This window comes from Peromyscus eremicus, unplaced genomic scaffold, assembly GCF_949786415.1.
Source record: "Peromyscus eremicus unplaced genomic scaffold, PerEre_H2_v1 PerEre#2#unplaced_75, whole genome shotgun sequence".
Classification (NCBI taxonomy): domain Eukaryota; kingdom Metazoa; phylum Chordata; class Mammalia; order Rodentia; family Cricetidae; genus Peromyscus; species Peromyscus eremicus.
Window position 1 is genome coordinate 272,294 of NW_026734316.1, and position 10,249 is coordinate 282,542.

At 47.9% G+C, this 10,249-nt stretch overlaps 1 long non-coding RNA gene across 1 annotated transcript; it reads right to left on the minus strand.

Annotated features, from left to right (window-relative positions):
* Positions 1 to 6,641, minus strand: LOC131901404 (uncharacterized). The gene is made up of 5 exons (XR_009376522.1): positions 6,390 to 6,641; positions 3,320 to 3,397; positions 2,647 to 3,000; positions 1,753 to 1,807; positions 1 to 93 (listed from the first exon to the last, which is right to left on the minus strand). It is a non-coding gene; the product is annotated as an uncharacterized LOC131901404 (long non-coding RNA).
* Between the last annotated feature and the right edge of the window lie 3,608 nt (positions 6,642 to 10,249).

The following is a 10,249-nucleotide window of genomic DNA, read 5'->3' on the forward strand; positions in this document are numbered from 1 at the left end:
TTCTGGGAAAGGGTTTATTTGGCTTACAGATGACAGTCCACTGTGGAAGGAAGTCAAGGCAGGAATTTGAGGACAGAAATCTGGAGGCCGAATCTGAAGCAGAGAATATGAATGAATGTTGCTTGCTGGCTTCTGCTCTGCCTTACTATGCTACCTTTCTTATATAGCCTATGTCCACCTACCTAAGCAAGGGACCACTCACAGTGGGCTAGACCTTTCCTCTATCAATCAGCAGTCAAGAAGATGTCCCACACACATGCCCAAAGGCTAGCTAATAAAGGCAGTTCTTAAACAAATGTTCCTTCTTCCCAACTTGACAAACAAAACCAAAAATCAGACAGTATATCTGGCATATACAAGCGTCTGGTCTTGAATTCCAGTACTAGGACACAAAAATGAAAAGAAATGGTCATCTTTTTTAAAATATTGTGTCAGTTGCTTGTTAAGACACATAGCAACAGGGACACACAACCATTTCTAATAGAAATGCAAAATAAGAATGCCACTTTAGAAATGGTGTGACAACACCTTACCATGCCAAACATTGACATACTATTCTCCAAAATATTGACCCCCCCAACACACACACCTACAAGGATGGAGGTATGCCAAAGGAAGAAAAAAAAGTCTCTATGAAATTGCAGCAATATATACAATAAAATGAATATAGACATATTGAATGATAACACAAAGTATAGAATAAATATGTATGCATCCACACTGATATAAATAAATGTGAATGCTGCGACTTGGATGTAAGTTGCTTCCGACAGGTTCATATGTTTAAGAACTTGGTTCCCATATAGTACTGTTGTTTGGGAGGCTGTGGAATATTTGGAAGACAGGGTCTCCTAGCTGGTGGATATAGATCACTAGAGGTGGGTTTTGAAGGATAGAGCCTACGCAGATTCTGTACCCCTTTCTGCTTTCTGATATGTTAAGCCCGGAACACATCTGTCACATCTTCTCCCACCATACCGTTCTACCTAGTCTTTTCTGTCATGGTCTGAGTGCTGACTCTGAAACCAGGAGCCCAGAGTGAAATTCAATCAGATGCTTTCTAAGGCAGGGACGGTCTTTGAGGTTTTCTCCTAACATCAAGAGGGGTTTTCTCAGCTGCTTGATGCTCTTGTTTGTAAAGAGAAACTATCCATTGTTTTCACTTGCTACCAGCACTATTGTGACTAATCTTCTCTTGATTGCTTGCCAGCAAGATCTACATTTTAATAGGGTCATTGCATTTGAGTCTTCTCATTCTTGCTTCAGAATAGTTAGTCCCCTTAGGAAGCATTATAGAGCTCTCTCTTCTAACAGCCTAACTCCCAGCATTGGCAGGCATTGTTTATTACTGCTCTATAGATGGAGGCAGAAGTCTATTATTCTCCCACCTGTACCTTTTAGTGTCAGGACAAAGTCATCCCTAGACTCCCTGGCTCCTCTTTACCTCTCAGTATGAAGTCTTTTTCTTATAAACCAGCTTAGGTAAGCTTTAGGAGGACCATCGTTCTTGGCCAGTTTATGGAGAAAGTTGCCCAGTTGCAATGGGCCAAGCATCCCAACCATCAGCTCCCTTGGACCTCACATTCATTCTCTTCCTGCTTTCTGCAGTTCTCAGAGCCCCCTAACCTCATAGGCCCTCAAGTCCCACCACCAGCCCTAAGCACCGCCTTGTGGTTTTTAGACAGAAACTCTTCCCCAAACTTCCCGTCACCCTTACATGGATCCTAGGAAACGATCTAATGATCAACTTACACTTAAAATGTGAACTTTTAATGGATAACGATCTTGATCTTTGTATAAATATTTTCTGTATAAACAAAAATGAAAAGAATTTATACTAACTTATGGTGCCTTCTATCATCGATAACAATTATTCTAAACAATGGTATTTGGGTTTACAAGTCAGGTTTAGCAGTTTTTCTCCTTTAAGAGATGATCAGCCACAATGAAAGTCACAATTATGGTAACCCTCCTCTCATTAAGTGACCTCAGTAACTATCATTCTATAACAATTAGATATCAGTACTTTAATACTGAGTACGTACATGAATCCCTGAAGAATGATGTTCAAATGTCAACTGCTGGGTAGGTCTGCAGTAGAGAATTCTAACTTGCTCCCAGGGGAAACTTTACTTAGAATAACAGTGCATAAAAATTAATCTAAAGGAGACTTGATCCTTGACTGAAAATTGGAGTCTTTAATTCCATTCGTCTACTACACCAAGGATGCTAAGTTATTTACCTTTGGGAAGGACTTTTAAAATATTACTAAATTCAGAAATGATCCCTGACCTGTATGTCCCCTCTTGAAAACCCCTGACCCCCACAAACCATAACACTGACAAAAATGAAGAAACACAAGGCAACAAAAAGCTTAGCAAGTAAAGGAGTTTGCTGTGCTAGCCCAACAACCATAGTGTAAGCGCCAAGTCCCAGGGTGGAAGGACAGAACTGACTCTTGAAAGTTGTCCTTGAACCTCTACATGAGGTCCTTCACACATGTGCACACAAACACAGATACACACACACATACAGACACAGACACACACACAGACACACACACACACACACACACACACACACACACACACACACACAAATAGCACGTTTCAGAGATCCAGCAGCAGTCTACAAGACTCCACCTACCAGGGTGAGCAGTACAGCTGCCAGGTTGGCCTTAGATCTGCTGACCCAAGCTTCCAGGTCAAGGCGGCGAGCAAAGAAGGGGCCTCCAAGGCTGACCCCAGACCTGCTAGAGCAGTGGGGTGGTGGTGTCCCAGAACCAAGAGCACACGGGAAGTTGTGACACCAGGGGAGACTATTGCCCATGGACCGATGGTCTCATATTGAGATAGGAGAGGAGAAGGGCTTCCTTCCAAAATCTTGGGCTACGTGGTGAAGAGCATTCAGGTGGATGCTGCCCCACATCACCAGAAGCAGGGTCCACCGGGGGCACAGGACATCAACAACCTTGTCTCAAAAGGCAGATCGTCCAGGTCCCTGAGGTGGAGACAAGGACACATCAAAAGAAGAAACATTGCACCCACTTGCCCTCTTGCCTACCAAACCTTGGGCCCAGGCCCTCACCTTAACCATCTCCTAGGCAGCACCAGGCAACCATTCTGACCTACCTTCAGCTCTGTCACAATCCCTCTGCTCTGCACAGACCTCCACCTCCCACCCCTAACCTCCCACCTCCCGACCCTACCCTACACCAACTACCAGGCACCACTCAGGAAACTTCTCTTTCTGTTCTCTAACTTCCTCAAGACCCTATCAGGCATGGAACTCTCTGTATTCTCTGTGGACACCCACCTACCTGTGGCAGGGCCTAGGCACACACAGGATTCAGCTCTCTCAAGAGATTCAAGTGGACTGAGGACAGGTAACATAGAAGCTGAGGGACAAGAAGCAATTCTCACTCTTAACACCAGGATGCCTGCAGCACACACCCACCCTGTCTGTCCTTATGGATTTCCCACAACATTCCTGGTGTCATCACACAAAATTCCCTCCAGGGGCACAGATCCATGGAACAGAAAAAAGTGTCCATAGACAGTGGGTCCTCCCAACAGCCTGCATGAAAAAAACACCAACAACACAACAAAAGATTCTCATTTGTTCTCGCCTCACTTTCTCTCTCTCTCATTTATCTATCCTCCTCTACCTCCACCTCCACCTCTATCTCTGTCTTTCTCTAGGCCTCACTCCTATGTACAATCCCATCCCTGGTATCCAGGGTAGCTAGGCCATGATGAGTTGGGAAATGCTTTGCACTCCCCAACAGGAAGCCTTCCTTCCATGAGCACTGAAAGTCTCCAGAGGACCTCCTGTTCATGGCTGACATCTTCCATCATTGAGCCTAGAAGAAAATCACCCTCCCTAGCACCTGGAGACAAGCCTGTCTATGCTCTTCCAACTCTCCCTCTCTACAAAGCTTCCTGAAGACATGTCCTGAGGCTAAAAGGGGAGCTTCCTGTTGCTGGAGGTTTGGGTGGAGGCCCTGACTTCCCATACATGCTTGCCACGCCACTCCAAAGGACTGTCCTGACACCTTTGATGATTCCTACACAATGTTCTCATCCACCATGCCACAACATGCGCCTGAGACCCAAACCTAACACAGGATGCACCACTCCAAACCTTGTGCTCACCTGAGCTGGAGCTGAAGGATGGCGCCCTAAAAGGCTTCCCTACATGCCAACCTGTCCTTCCCCATCAACCTGGATCTGACCACAATAACTCTTATATACTGTGCCTCTCAGCCACCTCTTATGGATCCAAACTGGACTACACCACATTAACCCAGGCACTCAGAAACATTCAAAAGACACACACACACACATACACACACACACACACACACACACACACACACACACACACACACAGCAATTCTAAGACTCCAGATAGTACCCTCTGTTAATTTCAGAGCCTTCTCCAAGTACTCTTCCTGTTGAGATGATGTCTGGACAGGGAAGTGCAGGACAAGGGGCTTTCCGACTTCTGACCCTGGGAGTTCTCCGTGGTTTAAGGAAAGTGAGCTAGGCAGGAGAACACAGGAAGGAGTATGCTGTCTGCATGGTTGTCCTGAATGACCCAGAGGAGGCTTGTCAGGGGAGGCAGGGACCATGAAACCTGGCCACTATGGTACCTAAGTTCTGCCTGGCCTCTTTGTGAGCACACCAATGTCGATGCTTCTACTGGGATTCACTTTGAGCCAGCACACTGCCTTACTGGGTACACACAACCAGCTTGCATAGGATGAGGATGGGGGGGCGGGGCTGGCAAACCACATGTAGTGATCAGGGGATGGGGCTATGCAGCAGGAACCTTTTTGGACAGGTCCCAGTCCCTGAATTCCACCTGTAGCACAGCTCAAAGGGAAACCCTGTCAAAGGAACAAAAGGCAAGCCAGAGAGAAGGCCTGGCAGCCAGAGAGGAGAGAGATGTCAGGAGGAATTAAATGGATGACAGACATTTGGCCAAGGTGGCTAGCAACCAGGCCTGAGACCCTGAGCACCTCCCAGAGTTGCAGGGCAGAGTTTGTGTGGTCTCTGGAAGTGAGCTGTGGATACTGCTTGGGAGGTTCAGACAAAAGCTAGGGGGTTCCTGGGTGGCCTTGTGAACCACGGTAAGGGCAGGCTATCTGGCACACGGGTAGGAAATTTGCCCAAAACGACCCCCATGAAGCCCAGACTGCACAATCCCCTATGGAGAGGTCCTCTCCTGCTGCCAGACATGGCGGCCACAGGACCCGGGAGGCTGTGCTTCCATGAACCCCAAGCCAGCCACGTGGCACCCGCCCGGAGCTGGTCCCCTGGACTCTGCTTCCTCCTCCAGCTCTCCTGGGTCATGGAGCGGGCAAGAGAACCGCTTTGGTCCTGGAGGACCCAGGCAGGAGCCCTTCCCTAGCCAACCGGCCTCCCTTTCCAGGGAAGCACAGGGACTTGCTGGCGGAATCGGCAAACTGAATCCGCGTGATGGCAGCAGTGCACCGAGAATGCCAAGGGCCAAGGCAGAAGGGTGCACACCCTCCGCCCTTGGCAAAGCCAAAGAAAAAAATAAAAAAGCCAAAGCTAGTCTACAAAGCTCCAAGATGGAGGCCAACCACGTAGGCTAGGACTGGCCAGACGTGCCGCTCTAAGGCTGCTGCTAGGGATCGGAAGGTGTTCAGCAGGTGGGGATGTGGTGTGTAGATGGGGCTCACAGACCTTAACTGGTTCCTCCACTGTTTCCTCCAAGCACTGCACTGCCCTGAGACACTGGCTTTGTGCCAGCCCCTGAAGGCCCTACCTGAGGGTATAGTGGGGTGCGGGGAGAGGGGGCGGGTGGTGGAGGGTGTCATGTAGGGGGCCAAGTGGGGACTGTGTGGATGTGAGAGCAGGCGCACTGGAGAGCCTGAGCCAGACTCTAAGGGAGTCCTCTACAAACCACATGCCAATCTGGACTATAGGGGAGGAGCCTCACAAACATATTCATGGGGTTGGGGTCCAGGGGCTGAGCATCTCCCCCTAGCAGGCAAACCAGGGTATTCTCACAGCTGCATCCCTGGACTCACCCTGCCCTCACCCCAGACACACAAACACACAGAGAAACACACACACACACACACACACACACACACACACACACACACACATCCACTGGCTGTCTACATGACTCCACCCACCAGGGTGACCAGTACAGCTGCCAGGATGGCCTTGGGTCTGCTGGCCCAAGCTTCCAGGTCAAGGCGGCCAGACAAGAGGGTCCTCCCAGGCTGAACCCGGTCCTGCTAGGGCAGTGGAGTGGTGGACCCTGAACCGAGAGCACAAGCGGAAGTGTGACAACAAAGGGAGACGACCACCCAACTCAATGGGACCCTAGGCCCAGCACGGGCTTCTCACCTGGCAGAAGGCTGTTCCCGGATGGACACAAAGAAAAGGCAGGCAGCAGTGTGCACTGGTCAAGCATCCAGGGACAGGGGCCTGAGTCCCCTCTTCCAGGGTCCCATGGTGTAATCTTGAGATGGGAGAGGAGAAGGGCTTCCTTCCAAAACCTTGGCCTTGGTAGTGATGTGCATTCAGATGGAATTGCCCCAAATCATCCGAAGCAGGGACCACTGGGGGCCGGGGATATCCATAAACTCGCCTCAACAGGCGGGCCGTCCATGGCCCTGAGGTGGGGACAAGGAGACATAAAAAGAAGAAACATTGCACCCACCTCCCCTCTTGCCTACCAAACCCTGGGCCCAGGCCCCCACCTTAACCGTCTCCTAGGCAGCACCAGGCAACCATTCTGACCTACGTCCACCTCTGTCACAATCTCTCTCCTCTGCACAGCCCTCCACCTCCCACCCCTAACCTCCCACCTCCCGACCCTACCCTACACCAAATACCAGGCACCACTCAGGAAACTTCTCTTTCTGTTCTCTAACTTCCTCAAGACCCTGTCAGGCATGGAACTCTCTGTATCCTCTGTGGACACCTACCTACCTGTGGCAGGGCCTAGGCACACACAGGACTGAGCTCTCTCAAGAGATTCAAGCTGACCAAGGACAGGCAACATAGAAGCTGAGGGACAAGAAGCAATTCTCACTCTTAACACCAGGATGCCTGCAGCACACAACCACCCCAGCACGCCCCTGAGCTCCAACCCAAAAACAAAATGCACCACTCCAAACATTGTGCTCACCTGAGCTGGAGCTGAAGGATGGAGCCCTAAAAGGCTTCCCCTACATGCCAACCTGTCCTTCCCCATCAACCTGGACCTGACCACAATAACTCTTATATACTGTGCCTCTCAGCCACCTCTTATGGACCCAAACAGGACTACACCACAATAAACCCAGGCACTCACAAACACCCAATACACACACACACACACACACACACACACACACAGACAGAGCAGGTCTAGGACTCCACATACTGCCCTCTGTTAATTTCAGAGCCTTCTCCAAGTATTCTTCCTGTTGAGATGGTGTCTGGACAGGGCAGTGCAGGACAAGGGGCTTTTCGACCTTTGATCCTGGGGGTTCTACCTGGTTTAAGGCAAAGGTGAGCTAAGCAGGAGAACACAGGAAGGAGTATTCGGCCTGCATGTGTGTCCTGCATGACAGAGAAGAAGCTTCTCAGGGGAGGCAAGGGCCGTGAAACCTGGCCTCCATGGTACCTAAGTCCTGCCTGGCCTGTTTGTGAGCACCCCTGAGACCGAACCCTGCTCTGGATGCTTCTACTGGGATTCTCCCTGAGCCACCACACTGCCTTGAGCTCTGGATCACTGGGTACACACAGCCAGCTTGCATAAAATGATGATTGGGGGGTGGGGGGGTCCCAGACCAATTTTTGGATTCTGGGGATGTGGCTCTGGAGCAGGAACCTTTTCTGACAGGTCCCAGTCCCTGAATTCCACCTGTAGCACACCTCAAGTGGAAGGCCATTTGTAAAAGGAACAAAAGGCAAGCCAGAGAGAAGGCCTGGCAGCCAGAGAGGAGAGGGGATGGCAGGAGGAGTTAAATGGATGACAGACATTTGGCCACAGTGGCTACCAGCAACCAGGCCTGAGACCCTGAAAACCTCCCAAAGAGGCAGGGCAGAGTTTGTGTGGTCTCCGGAAGTGAGCTGTGGATACTGCTAGGGAGGCTAAAAAAAGTTAGGGGCTCCCTGGGTGGCCTTGTGCACCAAGATAAGGGCAGGAGGGTTGGCACTCTGGGGCGAAATTTCCCCACAAGGACACCAATGCAGCCCAGGCTGCACAATCCCCTGCGGAGAGGTCCTCTGCTGCTGCCAGACATGGAGGCGGTAGGATCCGGGAGGCTGTGCTTCCGTGACCCGCAAGCCAAGCCTAGTGTCGCCTGCCTGGAGCTGGTCACCTGGACCCTGCTTCCTCCTCCAGCTCTCCTGGGTCATGGAGCGGGCCAGAGAACCGCTTTGGTCCTGGGAGACCCAGGCAGGAGCCCTTCCCTAGCCAGCCCGAATCCATTTCCTGGGACGCACAGGGACTTGCTGGCGGAATTGGCAAACTTAATCCGCGTGATGGCAGCAGTGCACCGAGAATGCCAATGTTCAATATGTATAATTTGGATATTAAAACTCTACTGGTGAGAATTTTTGTTTTATCTAATTTCTTGTTTTCAATAAGTATATTTTAAATATTAGACCTACCGGTGAGAATTTTGTTGTTTCTAATTTCTTGATTTCAACATATATATTTTGGATATTAGAACTTTAGCAGATGAATTTTTGTTTTATTTAATTTCTTGTGTTCAATATGTATATTTTTGTTTTTAGACCTTCATCAGATGAGAATTTTTGTATTTTTATGTGATTTCTTGTGTTGAGTATGTATATTTTTGATATTAGATCTTTATCAGATGAGAATTTTTGCTTTACTTCCTTGGTTTCTTGGATTTGATTATGAATATTTTGGAAATTAGTACTTTATCAGATGAGAGTTTTTGTTTTCTTTACCTAATTTCTTGTGTTCTGTATGTATATTTTGGATATGAGACCTTTATCAGAAGAGAATTTTTGTTTTATTTTATTTCTTGTGTTCTTCAATTATATTTTTGATATTTGAGCTTTATCACATGAAAATTTTGTTTTCTTTTTCTGATTTTTTCTGTTCTATATGTATATTTTGGATATTAGAATATTATCAGATGATAATTTTTGTTTTATTTATCTAATTATATTTGGTATGTATATTTTGGAAATTAGACCCTAATCAGGTGAGGATTTTTGATTTATTTATCTGATTTCTTTGGTTCAATGTGTATATTTAGGATTTTAGACCTTTATCAGATATGAATTTTTGTTTCATTTATCTGATTTCTTGTGTTCAACATGTATATTTTAGATATGACTTATGTCAGATGAAAATTTTTTATATATAGATGATGTCTTGTGTTCAATATTTATAGTTTAGGTATTAGACCTTTATCACATGAGAATTTTTGTTTTATTTAACTAATTATGTTCATTATGTATATTTTGGATATTAGACTATTGTCAGATGAGAGATTTTGTTTTATTTTTCTGATTTCTTGTGTTCTATAAGTATATTTTTGATAGTAGAACTTTACCTGTGAGAATGTTTGTTTTATCTAATTTCTTGTGTTCCATATGTATATTTCTTTTCTTTATTAAGAAATTTTCACCGGGCGGTGGTGGCGCACGCCTTTAATCCCAGCACTCAGGAGGCAGAGCCAGGTGGATCTCTGTGAGTTCGAGGCCAGCCTGGACTACCAAGTGAGTTCCAGGAAAGGCGCAAAACTACACAGAGAAACCCTGTCTCGAAAAACCAAAAAAAAAAAAAAGAAAAAGAAAAGAAATTTTCTACTCACCCTATATACCACCCACAGTCCCATCACCTCCCTCCTCTGGTCTCCCAAACCTCCAGCCTAAGCCACTCCATATCTCCACTTCCTTCAAATCAAGGTCTCCCATGGGGAGTCAGCAGAGCCCTGCACACTGAGCCTAGACAGGTCCAAGCCCTTTCCCACTGTACCAAGGCTGCGCAGGGCACCACACTACAGGCACCGGATACCTAAAGCCCTGCCCATGCAGCAGGAGTGGATTCTGATCCCCCTGCCTGGGTGTTCCCCAAACAGTTTGAGCCAAACAACCGTCTTCCATATCCAGAGCGCCTAGTCCAGTCCCATTGGGGCTCCACAGCCACCAGTCCACACAGTCCACAGTTCATGGGCTTCCACTAGTGTGGCCATCATCTCTGCAGGTCCTCCCATCATGATCTCGACGTCCCT